General features: G+C 39.7%; 1 protein-coding gene across 1 annotated transcript in view; it reads left to right on the forward strand.

The window, feature by feature from the left end:
- Positions 1–23,423, forward strand: part of LOC140693127 (trafficking protein particle complex subunit 9-like) — a 1,110,112-nt gene that overhangs the window by 977,603 nt on the left and 109,086 nt on the right. The gene's annotated exons all lie outside the window — the stretch shown is intronic.

A 23,423-nucleotide genomic window follows, 5' to 3' on the forward strand; every position in this document is an offset into this window, starting at 1 on the left:
TGAGGCGGTACTAATTTTGACCCTGTCCGGGTTGTTCATATTTTAAAACATAAAATCTGTAAAAGTACAGTCCCTTTTACTCCGAAGACATTCCACAAATACTCCTTTAATCTGGGTATGGTTTTAAGAAGACACAATAATTAGAATATATACTTGCAGGTTGCCAGTGCAAAATCCCCAAATTAATAGTCGAGCTCAACATCTAAAATCTTTCTAATCTACCATGGATTTGTATGGATAAGTGAAGTAGTTTGCTAAGAACTCAATCCTCCCAAGCTGATGCTCTGCCAGATGGTGGAGCCGAGGGACGAGGGTGTGTCCTGCCCTTCCTGAGCTGACAGTTTCATGGCAAAGACCTTCACCAGGTGAAGAAATTGAAGTTTCTTCTAAGAACAGTGGGTCTGAAATGAGTCCAAAAGCGTGGGAGAGACACAATCACATTTGTCTCAAGTAGGGGAGAGTGGCTGTGGGGCCACTTGGGAGACTCATGAGTCCAGGTGGGCAGTGTTGTTGGCTTCCACTTGAGCGGTGGGACGGTCAGTGGGTAAAAGCGAACAGATTGAAGGCATGTTTAGATGGTAAAGAGGAAAGGATCAATGATTTCTGTGAAGGTAGGATGGAGTAAGGCCCAGGTTTCTGGGTGGATTAATGAGTTAAATAATGGTCCTGCTGTGTTCTGAGGAGGGAAAGCAGCAGAGGGAGTTCTGGGGGAAAACTGATGAGTTCAGCTGTGGGTAAAGTGAAAGGCTGTTAGATGTGTGGTCTGGGAGCTCTGGTGAGAGCCAGTAGTGAGTAGGGGGCGGGGAGAGAGACTTTCAAATCATTTTGTCTTGTGAAAATACATACAAGAATGAGTAATGACACAACCCCTGTATATTCTGGATTTAAAACCCAGTAACATTTTGCTATATTGACTGCAGGGGTTCTTAATTTTTTAATAGAAATAAAATAAATTGAAACAAAACAGTGGAGTTAATGAACATCTTAGAGTTGATGTGTGTTCTTGTATGTATTTTCATACCTCATCTGTTTATAAACATAATCTACAAAAAGTTAACTTGCTTAGCATTAGAGTTAAACAGAGGGACGTGACACACTCTGTTGGTGGCTCAAGGTGATTTCTTGGGCAAATTATGTAGCCTCTCTGTGCCTTAGTTGCATCTTCTGTGACTGCCCCCGGGCCCCTCATCACAGCTGATTTCCTAGACTAGATGTTGGGAGGGAGGCTGCTGAGGGGAGTAAGAGGTGGCAACTGCTAGGGTCACTGAAGAGAGAGACAAAAACAGATTAAAGCCGAGAAACTGAGTGCTAATACCCTCAAAGGAGAAAGAATCCCTTAGTTTTTTGAGCCACTTAGCCTAAGAGAAAGAAAATCATGTGGATCCAAAGCTCTTGAGCATATGAGTATTGTGGGTGGGAGGGTTTCATCAGAAAAGTGTTGAGAAAAGGCCTTTTGGTTTCCCTTTACGTTTCCAGTAAGGATGAGGTGCAGAAGAAAAACCGCCCGTTTCACAGTTGAAGGTGCTGTTTTGTGCGAAACTGACCGAAGGTTGGAAACCATTCATCAGTGGTGCTGGCAAAAGAAGAGACTGCTGGATTGGGTGGGGCACTTGCTGTGACTTCCAGGTGACCTGCTGGCTGGGGGCTGTGAGGCGGGCAGTAGGTTTGCAGTGTGACCTGGGTATAATCCCTGGCATTGAGGCTGCTGATCTGACTAGCAGAGCTGGGCAGACACCGTCCTAACGGGGCTGCTAGGGATGAGGCCTGGGATACCTGCCATGCTGAGGGCGAGAGGAGAGCTCCCCTGAGATTGTGTCCCTGTGAAGATTAGAAACGTCCTCCTGCAGGGGAGGAAGAGCCTCTGAGCAGCGAGCCGGATGCACAGGCAAGACCAGCCTGAGCACGGAGATTTCAGGAAGCCGGAATTCATACAGGCCCGAACAGCATTGTTCCTGAGAAACTGGAGGGAAAAGATGCTGCAAATTCAGGCTAAGTTCAGACACTATTGTGTGTCATGAGTGATAGGAAAGACTGTTCAGGCAGCCACAAGAGAATCCTGCGGTTGTCCCAGTTGGGCGTCACACAGGAGGGAGGAGCAGAGTTATATACTTTGCCACTTATTAGCTGTGTGACTTTGAGCAATATCACCCCACTTCTCTCTATATATATCTACATCTGTAAAGAGACACAGTGACAAGCTCGTGTCATCAGAATGCTTTGTTTAGCTCTGATCCCCTTTGTCCAGTCCTGTCAGTGCTGCCCAGCAAGGTTCTGCAGCGGCTGCTCTTGCCCTGTGATGGGAGGGCATAAAAGGGCATTGTAGCACCCGAGGGCAGAAAGGGGTTGCTTTAAATGCAGACATGTAGCCTCCTGCAGCTGCAGACCTGCAGGCAGTTTGGTTCATGGTCGTGGAGAGGACTTTGGAGGCCTTAGCGTCGTCTTAAGACTTGTTTTCCCTTGGGACCTGATTTGCCTTTGCAGATTAATGTTGAAGATTTGGGCTTCTGGCAAAGCTGTTTTCAGAGATGGGTATATACGTAAAATATCATATAAAATAAAATGATTTATTTAACGTGAGCGACTTTGCAGCTGTTGGGAAGAGCTGTGTTGGCCTGGTCTCCACGGAGGACACCAAGGGTCAGCAGAGCGTGCGGGAGGGAAGGCAGCCTGCAGTGCTTCTGCGGGGGGTTCTCCCCAACATGGTGCTCTGCTGAGTTGACTCTTCTCTGAGTTTGGTTGCCAGAGGAGCAGACAGCAAAGTAATGAGTTCTGGAGGGATTGTATAATGACAGGAAGAAATAGGAACCTGGAGATTTTCTGGACTAAAACACGCTTTTGGTTCCTGATTCAGTGTGTTCCATTACAGAATTGATGAGTTGTGTCTATTCTGGGACTTCATTGAAATAAACGTTCAGCCTAAATGTTAAGGGATTTGGTTTATTTGGCTGGAGAACTCGAGCCGGGATGACAGCCTCTCAGATCACTCTGAGGGACTGCTCCCAAGAGGTAGGGGAGGAGCTAGGATAAATAGAATCTTTACAACAAAGATCAGGTAATTGGAACAATAAAATATTGCTTGTTATCTAAAGAAAACCAGATATCTCAAGTTCAAGTATTTAGTGGTTTTCTATGTATGGTGGGAAGCAAACATTTGGGTCATTGAATTCATTCCTTTGGCAAGCACCTGGCTATCTAGGGCCAGTATCCTGTCCTTTCTTGCACTGAGTCTGCTCAGAGGGCACCACTGTGAGTGGCTGAGAGGCCGGGCTGTAGGCATGTACTCGCTGGGGGTTGGCAGCAGCCGCTGATGACTCGGATTCAGCATTCTTTGTTTACTGTCATGGTTGCAGTATTTTCATGCACATTGTAGTATTTTCATTCACAGTGTTCCCCCTTGGTCCTAAATTCGACCAATATTTTGAGAGACATTTCATGACCAATTTTGTCCCACGGTGCTAGGATGGCTCATTCCTAGTTCAGGTGAAGAATCTTCTGAGTTGCCATTCAAGGTGTTAGTTTTTTTTATCAGGCCCTGTTGATACTAAAAGTTCTCTGGATCACCTGTCTTACTACTCTATTATGATCCAGGAAGTGTTTAACCTTCTTTGCTCATTCCCATACCTAGAATCACACTATTATATTTATTTTATTCAGGGTTATAAATTTTATCTGTTTCTTCAAGATGTTTAGCCATCATCAATCTTGTGGGCCTAGATACACATTGGGAAATGTAATAGACAACAATTTTATAAAATAGACAGGATATAAGTAATACAGCTAGTAACGTTAATAAAGTCACGAGTAAGAATTTAATAGTCGAGAAGTTGTATTTTTGGGTTAAAATTTTGCTTGTGTTTCTGAGTTTGATCCTATGAGAAAGTTCATATTTATGGTCAGGGTCAGAGCAGGTATTAATTGGCCAGTTGAAATCTCCCACCTTGTAAGATCAACAGTGGCCTAAACAGAACTATAATTTCTTTTTAGAATAATGTTTCTGAGGGCTACCTAGTTAGAGCCTTGTATTAGGGAAACCCACCAAGGTAACACAGAAGTACTAGACATAGGTAATTTATCATAAACTTAACAATTGGAGTAGTTCATAATCAAAGGTTGGAGAAATTATCAAAGTAATTGGTATACAGTCCTGGTCCAGTGTCTTGGGTCAGCAGTCTAGCTCAGATGTCGTCTTCTTCTCATCCTGGTATGGAAGCTTTTTCTCCATTTGGGCATTGTTTTAAGGTGAGCAGCGCTCTATAGGCCAGTGCACTGCAGGGGCTGTTTCAGATAGGAAATGAATCCGAGACTCCGTTTCCTTCAGCTTTGGTGTGTATGGTCTAGTTAAGAGTATCTGAAAAAGGGTCTTTCCATTCAGGTTGGAGACAGTTCTTTAAGTCATGCCTGTTGCAGTATGCATAATCCCCTGGCTGCAGGTCATGGGGCATTGGAATTTTACCCAAGGATAGATTACTGAGCTTCAGAATCAAACCTAGATTATTCTTTTCATAATTCAATTAAACTGTACAGCAGTGTGACATAACAGCAAGAATGATCTGGGAAGTGTCTTAGTAAATATGGACCTCAATTAACAAAACTAGAATTTAATATCGACTAAAATAAAATTTTTTTCTCTCTAAAGTTACCCTCAGTTTTCTCAAATATAGCCAAATCAAGATTAATTTCTTTACAAATTAAATCTGATTATTTGATCATATAGGCTTTTTAAATTGACTGTGTTGGAAGTTTTAATACGGAGTCTCAGGGTAGAATGTTAATAAGGTTTTCTAAGGCCAAGAAAGCCACGTCAAGGCTTTTCATGGATTTTTGCCTTACAGATTTAGGTAAATTCTTTTCTCTTTAAAATCCTTAAAATACCTTTATACTCCTATATCTCTTAGGAGATGATCTCCCTAATTTGTCTGATAGAGCCACTGGGGACCTAAGTATTTTTAGTCTTTTGAGGGATCAGATAGAGAGAAAAGATAACTGTTCCAAGTCTGTATACATAGTTATAATTTATCAAATTGCTGTGAACCATAACTAGCTTAAGGAGAAGAGATTCTTTATGTCTGGGAAACAGGTTAAAAGGCAGTAGTATTTCAAACAATATCAAAAATTATAACCATATTCAGCTGGTTAATCAGTCCCATGTAACTAATTCTTTTAATGAGAGTTTTCATTAGAACTTTAAAATTTCTTACCCAGTTTAGTTCAGTGCTGTAGTTTGAAATTTATTAGAAATCAGTAAATCTCCTTGAAGAGAAAGCATTTTGCAAAACCATCAGAAGAAAACAATTAACTGTCTATAAATGACAAAAGATTTAAAAGCATGGTTAAACACCGTTACACTATAATCAATAAAGAAACCTGTTCACTATACCCATAATTATCACTGGTAACATTTCAGATAAACCAGAATTTTAGGGAGTCCATATAATTTCTACAATACCTATATTAATAATATTTCTCATTCAATATAACCTTAGAAGTTTTATGATTCATTTGACAATTCCATGTTATTTAAAATGCCAAATGAAACTTTATAGTTAAAAATCTCTCTTTGGGATGTTTCAGGGGCCTTCTGTAGCATCCCAAACTTAACTGGAGATTAAAAGAATTTTAATTAATTAAATTAATTTTTATTTAATTAATTAGAATTTTATATTTGGGGAGCTTTTTGAAAGATTTCAGAACACTTGATCAGATAAACATATAGATCACTGTAATGTAGTACTAATTCATTAACAAGAAAATATGTCAAATGTAAAGGCAGAACAGATCAGCTAAGTGGTATAAGAAGTTTTACAATCTGTTACTGAAGGTGGATTAATATTTTAAGAAAATTTTTTCCTCTTAACAGAGAGAAAACCAAATCTAATCTTGTTCCAGCTAACTTCTAAGATTCATTTACGTTGCCCAATTTGATTCTAAACTTAGCCAATTCTGACCACGTACAAAACTTTCCTCAGGGTTCCTTTTCCACAAGCCTTCCACAGCTTTCTATACTTATATTAGTGTGTCCTTTATTTTGTCTTCCATTCAGAGGTAACCAGCTTCAGGAGAAAGTCACTATTTTTCATTAACAAAGTATTATTCCATTCTTACATCTTCCTTTACGCATTTATATTACTTTCCTAGGATACTGAGATCATTCCCTTACTAATAGAGACTATTTCTGTGTGACACCAACCATTTATTAATATTTCTAAACACCTTTAGTTTCACTGTAAGAGGAAGTTAAATGTTAAGTAATTCATATTTCAATCATTTTATCTGAAAATGGCATAGATATTTAATAAAATCTTGTCATTTAACTTAATTTAGCACAACTCTAGAATTTAAAGATATCAAACATTTAGAGATTATTTTAAGCATACATTTTAAAAATATATTTTAAATATTTACCCAAAGCTCTCATCTCATTTGCATTTAATTTACTTAAAATTTTACCACAGCACATTACTGTTATTTTTTTTTTGACAAATCTGCAACAGATATAACAGGATCTTATTTGACTTTCATTAAACCTAGGTACAGTAAAGGTATTATAGTTAAGATGGATGATTTTAAAGATGTCTATATTTATTAGAACATACTTAAACTAAACAATATCAAATATTACCTTAATATTGAATATTTTCCAATTCACATGACACTGAAAGTCAATTTGTTAAGTTTTTATTTTTAAAATACTTAATTTTTAAGCTCTTATATTTTTACATCAATTAAGCAGAGCTCTTTGACTTCGAAATTTTTTTTTTTTAGCAGTAGAAATATCTCACTTCTATAATCTGTATGCAGGCTTATAAACAGACAAAAGCTAGAGATCTCATAGCTTCACTTTAAAACTTACTTATATTTATAATAATAGTTGGAGTAAGCTGAATTTGCTTGCTCAAATCACTAAGGCTTACTATTTATGAAACAGATAATTAAGATTTCCTCACAAAGTCTGAAGGACCCGTCAGAGTTCTGAGTTCTAAAATGCCAAAAATTTCATGGCCTCAAGTTTTATTTCGTTGAGCTAATTAGGCTCAGTCCTAGGTCACTGTTTGTTGTATTTATATTTCTGATCTGCAAGACAAAGACACTCTCTTCCAGGTCCCCAGATAACTGCTCTGTCACCCAGACCCAATTTTATCTCCTTAATTGGCATTTTTGTATCAGTGAGAAGAGCTGTAAACAAAGAATTCCATGTTTTAAAACTAAGGTTTTCTTTATTTTGTCTTCCAAAGCTTGCATAAGACATTTATTAAGGTCTCTTTTCCTTGAGTTATAAGTTAAACCCAGGGTAAACCTATATTTTTTTTTTAGCTACTCAAATTACTTTTTAGATTTACGTTATATTGGACGTCTCAAGTAACTATATTGGTTTCCTTTAATTTGTTCAATTAATATTTTCAGAGGGACAGACATGTGCCCAGCCTTATAATACCAAGAAGGGGAAGCGTTTTTCCACTGAAACATATCTATCCCACAACATAAGCAAAAGGTTTATATAAAGACCATCTAAATATACCAATTTCACAAACTTTTATCTCAATTTTATTAAATCTTATACCTTTAATTTTTATATTTATTAAGTTTAATCAATAATTCTTATTTCTAGAAGGAGTGACAGAAACCTTTTTTTGTGGGTGTACATTGTATATAATTTTATAGAAGTCTCTAGGAAGCCCAAGTTTCAGCCAAAGAGCTTAGGCCCTTCTCATTTTTAATTTCATTAATTGGTCTGTTGTCCCAATCCTTGATCAAGTATTTCAGTCTACATATAAATATATTTCAAACTGTGGTAAATAAAACGGACTTGTTTGAACTTTAATGTTGGGGGGGAGTAGGTGAACTCTTTGGCCCTTTTTTTTTAACTTTACGTAGTGTAGTATCAAAACCCTGTATGTAAATCCAAAAATGTCCATTTTATTTATCTCATTCAAAATAACCATATAAAAATATTTATCCTTTTGGGATAAGCCACTTATCTGTTTTTTTGACATTTTTACAATCCTTTTTCCAGTTATTCAACCTAATTAACATTAATTATACTAAGTTTTTATTAGCATCTCTAGAAACATTTATCAGAAAGGAAAAACAAAAATGTAGCTTTTCAAACCAGTTATATTTTTATATCTGAGTTCTTAGGTTAACCATTAGATATATTTTTCTGCATTTAAACTTTATTTTAATAGGTACCAATAAAACAGCCGTTTATAATGAGATCTCTTTAAACTTTCACCAATTAAAAAGTTTTTCCAAATTAAAAAATCCATCATATGGCCATCAATTTATATATATATAAATATATATATATATATATATATATAGTGATTTTAAACCAATAAGATGAAGAGGCCCTTCCACATGAGAGTCGGGGTGTTGCCTAAATAAAATTCAAAGGTTTACTCTCCAAAAGCTTAAAGCCTTCGTGGTCCAGGCTGATGCAACAAAGTTTAAGATGGCAAAATATCTGAAAATTGGTACAATCAAAGAATTGCTTAGAATCACAATTTATTTGCGTGGCCACCGTATGTACACAATACTTGAACCTTTTGTATGGCAGAGTCCAAGGTTTCCCTTAAAAACTAAACTAAACATATATATACTTACATGCACACACTTAAAACATCCAGAGAAAGATAAAACGTTTACATTTCAAGGACACAGGAAGAGAAATCCAAGTTCCCACTAAAGGGGATTTTGTTTTTATAAGTTCAGAATGCCAAAAAATGTTTTTATCAGGCCTGGTTATTTCCAGAGTGAGTTTTTTTTTTTTTTTTCTTATTCCCGATTAATGTTGTAAGTTTTGTATGTACATAAATCTGGCTGGGGTTTTACTTGGAGACTGGCAATCTGTCATTTCTTTTTCTTTTCTTTCCTGTTCTGTATTTTTTTTTTTTTGAAAGTTCTATTCCCCATTGTAAGGTCGGGTTCTCAGAATAAATTTGCTAGTAAGATTTCCCACAGGGACAACTCTGTGGCATGAAGTCTTTGTGTCTACCACTCCCGGAAGATTCCCTGTCACCCGAGAATGCTGTTACCAGCCAGGAGGATGGTCCAAAATTTGGAGTTGAAAGTTTCCTCATAAGAGTTTTACTTTTATCCTGAAAAATTCAATGGAGGTAACCAAATTGAGGAAAACATTAGACCAGCCTCTTACCTAACCACTCAGTCCTGAACCCAGTGTCTTTCAACTTGGACCCACTCGGGATGTCTCCACTGGGTGGGTAATTCACCTCAGTTTCTTTCAACTGGAGGGCCACGTACCTGGATACACCGCCAGATAAAACTTAGGATCATCAACCAATATGTGAGATCTGAGAACCAGGAGAGACTCAGCCAAATTCATCTGGACCCCCCGAGGAGGCGGATGAGCACAAAGGGCCACTGCTGGTACCAAGGCTCTGGTTACTTGGAGAGTTCAGGTGGAGAGAAATCTGCTGTGGTGCTTCATGGTGTCCAAAACTGTTGACTGAAATAACCGTGCAGCCTAAAAGTTAAGAGTTATGTTTTATTTGGCGGGAGGACTCGAGCCAGGATGACCGTCTCTCAGAACTCTCTGAGGGACTGCTCCCAAGAGGTTGAGGAAGAGCTAGGATATATAGGAGCACTACAACAAAGACCAGGTTGTTGGAACAATAAAAGATTACTTGTTATCTAAAGAAAGCCAGGTATCTCAAGTTCAAGAATTTAGTGATTTTGTATGAATGGGAGGAAGCAAATATTAGGACTCACTGAATTCATTTTTTAGACAAGCACCTAGCTATCTCGGGCCAGTAGCCCGTCCTTTCTTATTCTGAGTCTGCTCAGAGGGCACCATTGTGAGTTGCTGCAGTGGCTGGGCTGCAGGCCTGTCCTCGCCGGGGAGTGGCGGAAGCCTTTAATTACTTGGTATCAGTATTCTTTGTTTACTGACATGGTTGCAGTATTCTCATTCACATTGTAGTATTTTCGTTCACAGACCGAATATGGATAATCTGCAAACTTGGAAAGCAACCGAGATGGAATTACTGCAGATACCTTCTGCTTTAATAAGCCGTGTGCAAACATAAACATGGAGGAAGCATACACTTGGATTTGGAGGTGTAGGAAAGGGATCCTGCACATTGCAGGAGAACGCAATGCAGAATTCCTTAAGTCCAACTTTCTTTACTGTAGTGGTTTCTGAGAACAGTTTATGGTAATTAAACAACATTGACAAACGGTGGCACACATTGCTTTTAAGAGATGGCCGGCTGAAAACTTTTATATTGGACAGGTGGAATTCATAGGCAATTGGTCAGGTGGATGGGAGAGAGATGGAGCCAAGGCCTGGGCCCAGATTCCAGTTTAAATTGCCATTTCTTCACCATAGGGCCTTGGAATAGAATGCATACTCTCAACCTGTTGGTGAATCTGTGAAATGGGCATGATAATATTCATTTCTTCCTGGGATTGTTGTAAGATCTAAAGAGTATTATAGCACACATGAAGCATTTAACACCCTGGCACTTAGCAGTGTTCACTGTGTGGGGCCGCCCCGCTTAGCGTGCATCAGAGCCGTAAAGGCAGCATTTGTCTGTTGAGGATGCACTTGTAGCCCCTTGGCTAGGTTGTGAATTTGTTGATTTCCTTTAATACTTGTAACTCTGTGTGACATGGACAGTTATTTTCATGGACAGATGAGGAATCTCAGGGTAAAGAAGACTGTGTAATTTGTCCAAGGTCAGACCATAATTTTGGGTGCAGGGGCGTCAGTTCAGCATGGGCCCCTGGGCCTTCTGCTCTCTCCGTTCAGCACCAGAGCCAGATATGGAGTTGGCTGTTTCCCTGCCCAGAATATCCGGCAGGACCCAAGACACACCTGGCCCTGTGCTGCTTGAGCAAAAACTCCGGAGGAGAGGGAGTTACAAAAGGGATAAACATAAAAACATACGACAGCAAACTGTGATCAGCTCTGAGAAGGAAAGGAACACGTCTCGCCGTGCAGAGCTGGGAGCTTTCCCGTCTGGGCTGCTCTGGGGGTGTTCATCTCAGCTAAACAAGTTCTGCTGTTGCAGCAAGGCAGGAAGGCAGGGCGCGTGTGGGCAGGTAGACAGGGCCTCATTGATCGTACTCATTCCCCATTAAGCGGCAGCTTTCACGGGCACTTACCTAGTAAACATTGGCCATAATCTTCACGCAATTTGCTTGGTAGTTTTATTGACCCCAGCTTTGAGATGAGGTCATTGAAGCTGGGGAGTTTGCTGCATGCCCGTGATTACCTTGCAAATACCCCCACTGGTCTTTCAACCCAGACTGGTGTGGCTGTCATGCCCCATCCCTGTGAATGGCATCGTGTAGCTTCTCCCAAGTGGCCCAAATGACTGACATTGATATGCTTAATTCGTAGGAAATGGTATGTGGCAATAAGAGAAAAAGGTAGTAAGAAATTGTTTGGAAAACAAGAAAAAAACCTATTCTTCCCCAGCTGGGGGAGCGTAACCTGTATCACCCACCCTAATCACTGCCTGTCACCTCCTCCCTGAGGATTCTGTGTTCAGAAGCCACTCTGAGCCTTGGGAGAACATTTTTCCTCATGACACTTTTGACTAGGACCCGCGACATCTCTGCCCCTGATTAACATTCTCTTCAAAGCCGTTTAAATTTTTTACAGGTTCCTCCACTCTGATGTAAGAATACCCTGTATAACTTCTTGATGCAGCTCCTTAATGAAGATCTTGTGATGGAAACCTAGCCAAAACTGGGATGTATGCACATAGTGACTGCAACTTCAGCACATTGTGAGTTCATAATCAGAGGGTTGGGTGACTCAGGAAAGGCTTTTTTAAGGTAACAAGGGGAAAGTGAAAGGACGCTTGCTGTGTGAGAAAGAAACATCTCGGTCACAGCCAGCAAGACACCTGTGTTCATGATGGGGTGTGGCGAGTGCAGAGTTCTCACAAAGAAAGAAGTGATGTGATGGGAGGGAGGACAGTTGGGTAATTTATTGGGGAGGAAAAAAGTGGGCAGAACATTTCCTGGTTGAAAAAGAGGATTGTGACATGACGTGCTTGTATTTTGGAGAGAAGGGTTTTGTGGGGACAGGCCTAGGAGTACGCTGTCTGGCTGGGGATTCAGCACAACAGGGAAACACAGAGAACCGGGCAGACCCCAAGACCCATGCTGGGGGAGAGGCTGCCCGCAAGCTGGAGCCCTGGAGGCTGCTTCTGTCCCTTAGCTGGGGTCTCAGACCTCCCTTCACAGACCAGTCCTGTTGATAGAAGAATAAAAAACGTTGGGCATGAGAAGGGCTGTGTCCCAGGCTTTCGTTGAGCCCCTGGGATGTGCCCCACCAGATTTTGTTCTTTGACTTCATGCAGTAAAGAATTCAAGAGCAAGCCAGTGTTGAGTAAAGGTATATATATTCAGACAGATACATTGAAATGCAAGAGAAACGTCACGAGTTGTGGGGGTTTCATGCACAGATTAGAAGTAGGTACACACCCCACAGACAGAAGGTCTGTCTTCTCCAAAGAGGGACAGAGAGTGGTGACCGCGAGGTGGCGCTGTGTTGCTTGTTTTCTTGGGCTTGGTGGTTTCATATGCTAATAAGTAGAAGGACCAGCCTTAGGGCAAGGGGCTAGGATTCCCAGGGAGTTGGCCATTTCCCACCCTTTGACCTTTTGTGGCTATCATTGGGACTGCCATGGTGCCTGGGGCATGTTATTCACCAGGTTACTATTACAATGGATGTTTACTGAATCTCAAGATCTGCTAGAAGTTAAATCTCTTCATCCTGAGCCTCAAGGCCTATTGGGGGTTGAATCCTTCACCATTTTGATGTCAATTGCTGCGGCCTTCCTTGAATGGCTGTGCTCTTCCCCCTTCCATCCTGTATCACTGTGATGACACAAAGACAGCAAAGGCCGGGCCCTAACCGTGCTCCTGCATTTAACGGCAGGAGGTGTGGTGTGGGCTTATGATGACTCTGAGTGGTGAGAAGGATGTTTCAGATTTTCCCACGTGAGACATGGGGATTTACCAGCAGCCTCCCCAGATTTATCTCACGGGCATTATCGCTTGTGTTGTTATGGAAACAAAAGGCCAGCCAAGAAATAAGAATCACACAGAGGGTTGGAGTACTGAGATTTATTACGCTGGCGGGCTCAGAGGGGTTTCTTTTACAAAGCTCTGAGCACCTCCAAGACGTGCACATGAGGTTTTATAGGGTTAATTACAAGTATGGGGCTATTACCCAATAAGGCTCAAACAACAAAAAGCAAGGAATCAGTACACTGAAGCTTATCAATTTGGAACAGATCACGTTACTGACAACTGTTGACCTTGGATTTTCGGGTTAGCTTATTAGCCCAGTAAACTGACACTAAACTTCATATTTACCAGGTAGCCCAGCAAAACTTAGATCAGGAAACCGACACTTATCACACTTTGATTTGTGACTTAGCTTGTTAGCCCAGCTGTGGTTTTCCTTCAGTGTCACTTATCTTTTGAATTTTTCTTTTTTTCTTTTTTTTAATATTTAATCCAAATTTAATATCAGGGTTCTTTGGGAAAGAAATTTCTCTTTTTCTTTTCTTTGGTGATCTTTTAGGGGGGCAGTTAATTAGATGTATGAACCTGTTAGTGGAAGCCCTGGGGCTTCAACCCAGGACCCCGTGCACGCTAAGCACACGCTCTACCACCCGCCCCATCATCTTTTCTTTTTGGTTTCGCTGCCAAGAATCCTACAGCTGAATTTCTAGTCAGCCTTAACACTTGCCCTGACTTCATGGAATCCATTTTTATGAGTTTACTTCCCCCTGGTTTCATTTAAGTATTGAATCTTCATTTTCTCTTCACTCTCCGTTTTGCATTTTTGTTGTTATGGTTGTTAAGCTGTGTTTAACAGAATTGTTTAAATTCTCTTTTAGCAAGAGGCTGAATGTAAATAAATATGTAAGCAAACAGCACAATTAAATGCTTTTATACATTCTGAGCTGTTTAGTAGTAATTTAAAAACCGAATTGAATATTAAAGTGATAGCATTTTAAAAATATTTTTTAATTTTTCATAAAAATATAGCTGATTTAAAATATGATATTAGTTTCAGGTGTACAATAGATGCTCCATTTATAGTTACTGTAAAACATTGTCTGTATTCCGTGTGTTGTAAGATACATCCCTCTAGCATTTTTACATTACATGTTGCAGTTTGTATAAGAAAGTTGGGTAATGCAGAGTCTGGAACGTGGCTGTGTATGACTCAGGTTCACGCTCACCCTGCCTGTCAGAGCTCAGGCCTTCACTCCTTTCTGAAGGGGAGCGAGTGGAGGCAGCTCTCATCAGCGCTGTCACCACCCTCTGAGTGGCAGTGACAGCAGTGACTGTGTGTGGACGTGCAAATTGTTTTTCCAAGAGCTTTATATGCGTTTCTGCATTTAATAATTAAAGCCCTCCTGTGAGGAAGCGTTTTAAGTTTTTAATGCATAATACATTTTATTTTGATATTGATAGATTTCAAACCTCTGGAAAATTTACAGGAGTAGTACAATAAACGCTTAGATACAGTTCACTTTAAAGGGCACTATTTGGCTTTTTGTGTCTGGCTTATTTTAGCATAAAATTTCAAGGTTCATCCATAATTGTAGCCTGAATCAGTACTTTATTCTTTTTGCTTGATAATATCCTTTTCCTTTTTTTTTCGTTTTTGGTCTATTTAAAAATATTTTCATTGAAGTCTTGTTAGTTTATAATTTTGTGTTAGTTTCTTGTGTACAGCACAACACTTCAGCTAAATAGGAACCTACCTGTATTCATTTTCATCCTCTTTTTAAACATAAGTTACTATAAGATATTAAATATATTCTCCTGTGCTATACAGTATAAACTTGCTGTTTATTCTTTACATACTCAGTATCTGCAAATCTTGAACTCCCAGTTTATTCTTTCCCACACCCTCTCCCCACTGGTAACCATAGTTTGGTTTCTATGTCTCTGTGTCTGTTTCTGTTCTGTAGATAAGTTTATTTTTTTGTTTCTTTCTTTTTTTTTTTTAGATTCCACATGTGAGCAATCTCATATGGTATTTTCCTTTCTCTTTCTGGCTTACTTCACTTAGAATGACATTCTCCAGGTCCATTGATGTTGCTGCCAATGTCATTATTTTATTATTATTTTATGGCTGAATAGTAGTCTATTGGACAAATATGCTACAACCTCTTTATCCAGTCATCTCTCAGTGGACATTTCGGTTGCTTCCATGTCTTGATATTATAAATAGTGCTGCTGTGTACATTGGGGTGTAGGTGTCTTTTTCAATTAGGGTTCCTTCTGGATATATGCCAAGGAGTGGGATTGCTGGGTCATCTGGGAGGTCAATTTTATGTCTTTAGAGGAACATCTATACACTTTTCCACAATGGCTCCACCAAACTGTATCCCCATCACAGTGTAGGTGTGTTCCCAATTCTCCGAGAATTTCCAGTATTTATTGTCAGTGAACTTCTGAATGATGGCTATTCTGACTGGTGAGAGGTGATACTTGATTGCAGTTTTGATTTGCATTTCTCTGATAATGATATTGAATATTTTTTCATGTGGCTACTGGCCATTTGTACGTCTTCATTGGAGAAATGTTTCTTTAGGACTTCTGCCAATATTTGAATTGAATTGTTTGTTTTTCTTTCTTATTAAGTGTAAAAGCTGTTTACATATTCTGGGAATTAAGCCCCTAGCAGTTTCATTTATTGTAAATATTTTCTCCCATTCCATAGGTTGGTTGTCTTTTTGTTTTGCTTACTGTTTCCATAGCTGTGCAAAAGCTTGTAAGTTTAATTAGATCCCTCTTGTATATTTTTGGTTGTTTTTCTATTGCTTGAGTAGACTGCTCTAGGAAAACATTGTTGAGATGTATGTCAGATGTTTTGCCTATGGTTGCTTCTAAGAGGTTTATAGTGTCTTGTCTACATGTTTAAGTCTTTAACACATTTTGTATTCATTTTTGTATATTCTGTGAGGGAGTAGTCTAACTTCAATGATTTACATGCAGCTGTTAAGTTTTCCCTACACCATTTGCTGAAGAGGCTGTCTTTACTCCATTGTATTTTCTCACCTCCTTTGTCAAAGTTTCAATGACCAAAAGTTTGTGGGCCTATTCTTGGTAATTTTGTTTATCCGTTCATTGATGGATGGATATTGTTAGTAACTTTTGGCTACTCTGAATGATACTGCTATGAATATTGATGTGAAATTTTTTATGAGAATATGTTTTCATTCTGTTGGCTGTACATTTGCCCCGCCATATCTGTAGTTTCCACTACATGAATCCAGATGGTTGATTGTAAAGGGACTCGAACATCCTTGGATTATGGTATCCAGGGTGTGGGGTTCCTGAAACCAACCCCCCAAGGATATTGAGAGATGACTCTATATGTAGGAGTGGAATTGCTGAGACATATAACTCTAAGCTTTTGAGGAAATACCAGACTTCTCCAAAGAAGCTGCAACATTGTTCCTTTCCCCTGGCCACATATGAGGTTTCTCTGCCTCCTGAACGACATTTGTTATTGTCCATGTTTTGGTTATAACCATCCTAGTGGGTGTAAAATGAGATCTCATTTTGTTTTTGACTTCCCTAGTGATGCTGAGCATCTTTTCATATGATTATTGGCCATTTGTATATCTATTTAAATTCGTGGTAAATTTAAAAATTGGGTGAATTTTTTTGTATTGTTCAGTTGTAAGCATTCGTTATATATCCTGGATACTACTCTCTTATTAGATACATGCTTTGCAAAATTTTTCTTCTATTCTGCACATTGTCCTTTAACTATATTTTTTTTAAACTTTAAAACAATTTCTTTACAAGGGAGGTAGTTAGATGTAAAGATTTATTTTATTTTTTTGCAAAGCACGCACTCTCTGACTTGAGATACCCTTTTCCCCTGTCATTTCACTTTCTTGATGATGTCCTTTGTAAGAAAAAGGTTTTAGTTTTGATGAAGTCCAGTTTATCTGCTTTTTCCTTCTATCACTTGTGCTCTTGGTTTTGTATCTAGGAAACCAAAGCCTATCCTAGGCCCACAAAGATTTATACTGTGTCTTCTTTTAGAAAGTTTATAGGTTTAATTTTTACATTTCTGTCTGTGATCTATTTTCAATTAATTTTATTTGTTATATAAAATATGGGTGTTCAGATTCCAGATTGATTCTTTTGCCTGCAGATACCCAGCTGTCCCTGAACCATTAGTTGAATAGACTATTCTTTCAATGGAGTGTTTTTGGCCCCCTAGTGGAAAAGTGTCTGTAAATGTAAGTTTTTCCCCGTGGGTTTTTATTGTGTCTCTTAGACTTATTTATCCAAACTTATGCCAGTATCATACTGACTTAGTACTATAGCATTTTAGTACACTTTAAAGTGAGTCCTCCAACTTTACTCTTCTTTTTCAAGGTTGTTTTTGCTGTCCTGGGCCCCTTGCACGTCCATGTGAATTTTGGGATCAGTTTTTCAATTTTGCATAGAAGTCAGCTGGAATTTTGATAGGGATTCCACTGAATATATAGTTCAATTTGAGGATTCTTAACATTTTTAATAATATTGTGAATCATTCCATGAAAATGGGATGTCTTCCATATATGTAGATCTTTTAAAATTTATTCTGGTGATACTTCAAAAAGTTCAATGTACAAATCTTGTAAATTTTTGTTAAATGTATCTCTCACTTTATTTTTAATGCTGTTGTAAATGGAAAGGCTGAATTTCTTATGGGTGGGACTATGTATCAATCTTCTTATTTGTAGAATTCCTTCACAACAAATACCCTTGGTATATATTTGCTACATAAATCTATCCACAACTATTCCCCGCCCCGTGTTATAAGAAACCAAGACCCAAGGTAAGCTACTTGAAAACACCTATGTGGAAGTGAGAAATGAGACCCTTGGGTGGGTTTTTGTGCAGATGATACTGAGAGCTTATTCTGAATGGCTTCTTCTTAATTACTTTTAAACAACCTTTTCAGTGTATTTAGTCAGATACATTAAGATTATGCCCTTTTGATGTGCGGAGTAGCTAAGACTATAATTTTCAAATAAATTCTAGTGAGAGTGTTGTACTTGAAACCTAATTTGCATCAATCTTTGAAGATTTATGTTTCAGGAGCTTTGACTAAAGAACAACTGTCTTTATTCTATAATGAGAACTAAATGCTCAAGCAACATGTAAGAGTTTGAGCAAACTGCCCCCGCCCCGTAGTGCTGGGTGGCTGCAGCTGTAACTGGAGTCAGCACTTACCTCTCCCAGTATGCTTGTGCTGATCTGCTCAAAGTGGTTCGTCCAACAGTTTGTCAGTAGTCTGTTGGACAAAGTCATAAAACATTGATTGAAGGTTGCTAGAATGCAATATATTCTTATTAATATTAAGTAAGCACATATTGAATGCTTACTGTATGATGGAATTGTCCCTCAGCCTCACATGAATATTATTTCTCTTGAAACCTCACATATTTCCTTGTTATTCTCACTTTACAGATAAGGAGACTGAGAATTAGGTCTTCTCTATTTTGGGGGGAGCTCATTATTAATGATGGGCAGTTGTAAGGAAAAAGATATTGATTCATCATGAGAAAATATTTTTGTGAGAGTCAGCAATGAAGAAGATGAACACTGAAGAAGGTGATCATTGTTCGAGTGAGACAAGCCCTGGGTTGTGCGGAGTCAGCATCCCTGTCCTAGACACGGCACGTGTAGAGCTGCGTGGTGGGTGAGGCGGCGCGGCCGTGCAGGGAAAGCGGATGCTGGGGCCTTAGGCTGTGCTCAGGCCTGGTTGGGCTTTCTCCTAAGGGGAGTGAACCATCATTGACAGATTTTAAGTAGGAGAGTGGGGTGCTCTCATAGTTCATATTTGTCTTCTAGAATGTTTGGAAACATTTAGAAGGCTTGGCAGGAGATGATGTGATGAGTCAGAGTAGGGTGGCTGCGAGGTGTAGCAGTGTCCAATTTTCAAGTGGTTTTCAGGCCCAGGCTTGTGGCTTAGTAGCCGTGTCAGTTTGAAGGACGCACGAAAGGAAGTGAAACAATTTATCTAATCAATTGAAGCAGTGATGTACCCAATTCCCAGGACTATTGTGGAGATCCAGTGAGATACACTGTGCAGTGTGCAGCGTGGTCTCCAGCAGAGAGTCAGTGCTGAGTGAGTGCCAGTGAGTATCTGGTAGGTCAGTTGAGGGTAGTGGGACTCGGTGTCTGAGGATATCTGGTCCCTGAAGGAGGGGTCCATTCACATCTGTGAGTGATGGGCCTGAGTTGGGAGACGCAGGGAGACCTTACCCTCCGACCAGGGGCCCTGGTAAGGACGGCTATGGGAGGAATACCGTGAAGTCAGCTCTTTGCATGTGGAGTTGGAGCTGCCTTTGAGACAACTAAATGCAGTGTCACGAGCTTAAAGAGGAGATCTGGGCCCAGGTTGTGCATTTTCCTAAAATCTCAACTCCTAAGGACGCCGAAGTATTGATCACTGAACGTGAAGTCATACTTTAAAGGACAAAAGAATAGTAGTATTATCTCTGTCATCAAAGCTCACGTCTATTTATTCATCACTCACTTTGCTAATTGGGTACTTACAGAGCTCACTTCAACGTCCTCCCGTGGGCTCAGGCTCCACAGAAAAGAGCTGGTGAGACTCCCTCTTTTCTAGAATAAGACACATTTAGCTTGTAGACTTCTGTACCTCGCCAGACTTAGGAAATTAGTTTGTTGGTTTAATTGTATTTTCTGTTGGCCATGTCCTGACAGGAGAGAAATTTTACCTCATGGTCATGTTTCAATTAGCTGTTACTGAGAATTGCTGATCTGATACATAGTGTATGTATTACATTAACTTTGTAGAATAGTTATCATTTTTCTGTCTTTGCGCTTTAATTTTGTTTGCCCCTTCAGTGTTCTATTCTTTTTGGGGCCTTATTTTTTTTTAATTAAAAAATGTCTGTTAGCAGTTAAGAAAAAAAAAGCAAAGAAAAAATGCACATGAGAACTAAATTTAGAAAATGTCTAGTGTGTTTTCTGTCTCGGCAATGGAGGGTACTAGAAACTCCTGAAAACCTTCCTTACACAAGTTCCTTAAAATGCTGATTGAGAAATAAAACCTTCCTTCCTCATCTTTCAAGCTGCACAACTCATTGTCAAGAAAGTGAGGGAAAATTCTCAGAAGCCAAGACAAACGAGAAAGCAGGGTTTCTGAGAGATACGTGAGCGTTAGAAGCCGTGGTGTGCTGGTTGGCTCCTGAACTGATTTTCAGTTGCCTTGACAGGAGGGAAGGATGTGAGCCCCAGACCTCTCACACTAGGAGTTGGATGGGTGATCATATAATGGGCCAAGCCCATCCTGAGAATCTTGCTTTACTAAAGGGTGAAATAGGAAAAAAAAATTCCTCAAGACAAGAAAGTAAGAAAAGTCAATTTTGTTGGAAGAGGGGAAAAATAACAAATCCAAAGTAAGGATATAGTTTAAAGTTGTTCTGGCATGAGAGTGACCACAAACTCCTGGCAGAAAAGCACAGCTACTCCTTGATTGATAAGTTGTATTTTGAATGAATCAGTGAACAGCTATTCCGAAAAAGGCCTCCAGAGTCTTGTGGATCAAGATACTGGACAGCAAACACCTCTCTTCCAAGGTCTCATTCAAATAACCAGAAAGGTTTTAAAGGAAACTAACAATAATCTGAGTTGTATTTATTGACATTACTATATGCTAAGAATTCAGAGGTGACTATGGAGTTGTCTCCTCTTTTATGGACCTTATTTTCTCTTTGGGGAGAAAAATGACATAGTTGGGTATCTTGGTGGAGGGAGGTGTTAGTCTGTTGCAATTAGCCAGGAGAGGAGATTAAGAAAACAGTGAAAGATGGGTGAACATTTTAGCTGAGGACAGTCTTGTTCACTTGGCTTTTAATTGCAGGCTCAATGAGCTGTCACTGGAGGGACTAGATCTTACGGAGGATGGACTTAGCTCAGGCCTCTTTTGAATGGACAAGTGAACCTGGAAAAAGACAGTCAAATCTGTGCAGACATTAAAGTTCACTTGAACGTGCTGCATCCCTGAGCCAAAGATAGGACAAATATGCAGCAATTCTTGAGGACAGAAGAGTGGTTTTTAAGGTTCTCCAAGAATGAATCCCATGGAACCGAGATGGCCAGTTGTCAAACTGAGACTTTGTTATTTGGACGGTGTACCCAGCAAGGGTATTGGCCTTTTATATGTTTCCATTTGTCTTTAATACATGTCTGTTAATGAGGACATGGGCACAAATGTTTGACACCTTGTCGAGGCGATTTTGGATACCTGCCTAGAAGCACGGGCACAGTTGTGGCTGCTTCATATATCTTGCAGCCCATCCCTTTCCCCGGCTCCGTGATCACGGCAGAGTGGTTCCTTGTTGACCTGTCCGTTTCCTCTGTGACATCATAACCCATGAAAAGACCGGAGCATATTAACTTGGCTTTGTTAAAGTCAAAGAAACAGATCAAATATGGAGTCAGATTTGTTCTTTCCTATTTCAGTAGTATCATGGAGATGGCAGTTTGGGCAGCTTTTTGTAGTGTCCTGGAGGCTATCTCTCTCAGCTTCTGGGAGCCTCTATTGAAAACCCTTCATTGCTGTCTGGCCTGCTGGTAATGCACACTGCCTGTTTTGCCCTGAAGATGTGTTCTGTTTATAAACTCATCTCTACTCCTTGGAAAACAACTCAAGAAAAACTCAGTTGGTTTTCCACCAGCCATGGGCAGGGGTGAGGTAAACCGTGTTATTATTTCATAAAATAATAGTAATAATAGTAATAGTCATAGTAGTAGTACTTGTAGTAATAGTAGTAATAATAATAATAATAATAATAATAATAATAATAATAATAATAATAATAATAATAATAATAATATTAATAGAAGTCTTAAAACAGGACAGAGCACATTGGAGAGAGTCAAAAAATGCTTTCTGGCTTAAATCAAAAGTGATGACTAGTGATTCCATGGCTGCTGTATTTGCTAAGCTAATTACTCCTTTGCTCCATTACACATTTCTTTTATCTGAAAAAGAAATACAAGGAAATGGTTTAAAAAAAACTCAAACAGAGCACAAAAATACACAAGTGAAAGAAGTTTTCCCTCATCCTCTGTTCTTTCAGGCCTCTCTGGAGATGCCTCTGTTTACTATCCTTTGGGTGCTTTTCCAGATATGCTTTGCACATTCCCACCTATGTATGTAAATTCCTTTAAAATTTTAGTTATTTTTAACTTAAAGAGATTTAAATCCTCAAGTGGCTTCTGGCCGGGTAATATAACAGAACAAATCTGACTCCATATTAGATTTGTTCCTTTGAATTTAACCCTGTGCTCTGTCACCTAGGCTTCATCTTGCTTGTAAAACAATGTTGCCTAGAGCCTGAAATAAACAGGAGACCCTATTCTGAAGGCTCTGACCTTTAAGGATATTTAACACTTTTTCATTCATTAAAAGATAGCAAATTGCAGAATAGAAAATAACGTTTGTTTTGTTGGAGGTTTACAGGGATCTGACCCACGCAGATAGCTGCAAGAAGAAAGGATTCTAACAAGAAGGAATTCCTACACTAAGAAGTTTGCACTAACCAAGCACATAGGAAAGGATCCTGAATTGTGACTTGGGGAGATGGTTTTCCAGGACATTAGTTTGCCATCTAGGTCTACAGAAACTTGCTATTCCATGCCCCAACATCTGGTCTCCCAACTTATTGGCCTGTCCTGCACTGAGGAGAATGAATTTGGACTTGGTAACACTCCTATCTACCTAGAAAGCTGGGCACTGGAGCTGAGTGTTATGGAAACAGGCCAGCCAAGAAAAGCACCAATCGGGGTGTTGGTGTACTCAGAATTATTATGCCGGTGGGCTCAGAGGGGCTTCGGCTCCGAAGTTTTGAGGACCTCCAAGACGTGCACATGAGGTTTTAAAGGCTTAATTACAAGTAAGGGGGGATTAGCCAATAAGGCTCAAAGAACAAAAAGCAAGGAATCAGTACACTGGAGCTTATCAATTTGTAACAGATCACATTACTGACACTTGTTGAGCTTGGAATTACGAGTTAGGTTGTTAGGCCAATAAACTGACACTAAACTTCAGATTTACGAGATAGCCCAGCAGAATTTAGATCAGTAAACTGACACTTATCACACTTAGATTTGTGACTTAGCTTGTTAGCCCAGCTGGACTTTTCCTTCACATGAGGACAGCTCTCCCACACCCAGTGAACTACTGTGAGCCCTTGATGTTTCCACTAGGGTGGGTATGGTTTACCCAGGAGGGATGGGGACTATGCACCAACACTCAGGCAGTCTGCTCTGTCTGGGGCTCTGATCTTGTACCATCCCGCTCCCCGCCAGCCCAACACCTGGGACAGTGGAGCTAAGGCAGAGATCCTGCCTGCCTGTTTCCCAGCGTGTAAAAG

Source organism: Vicugna pacos, unplaced genomic scaffold (assembly GCF_048564905.1).
Source record: "Vicugna pacos unplaced genomic scaffold, VicPac4 scaffold_19, whole genome shotgun sequence".
Lineage (NCBI taxonomy): Eukaryota > Metazoa > Chordata > Mammalia > Artiodactyla > Camelidae > Vicugna > Vicugna pacos.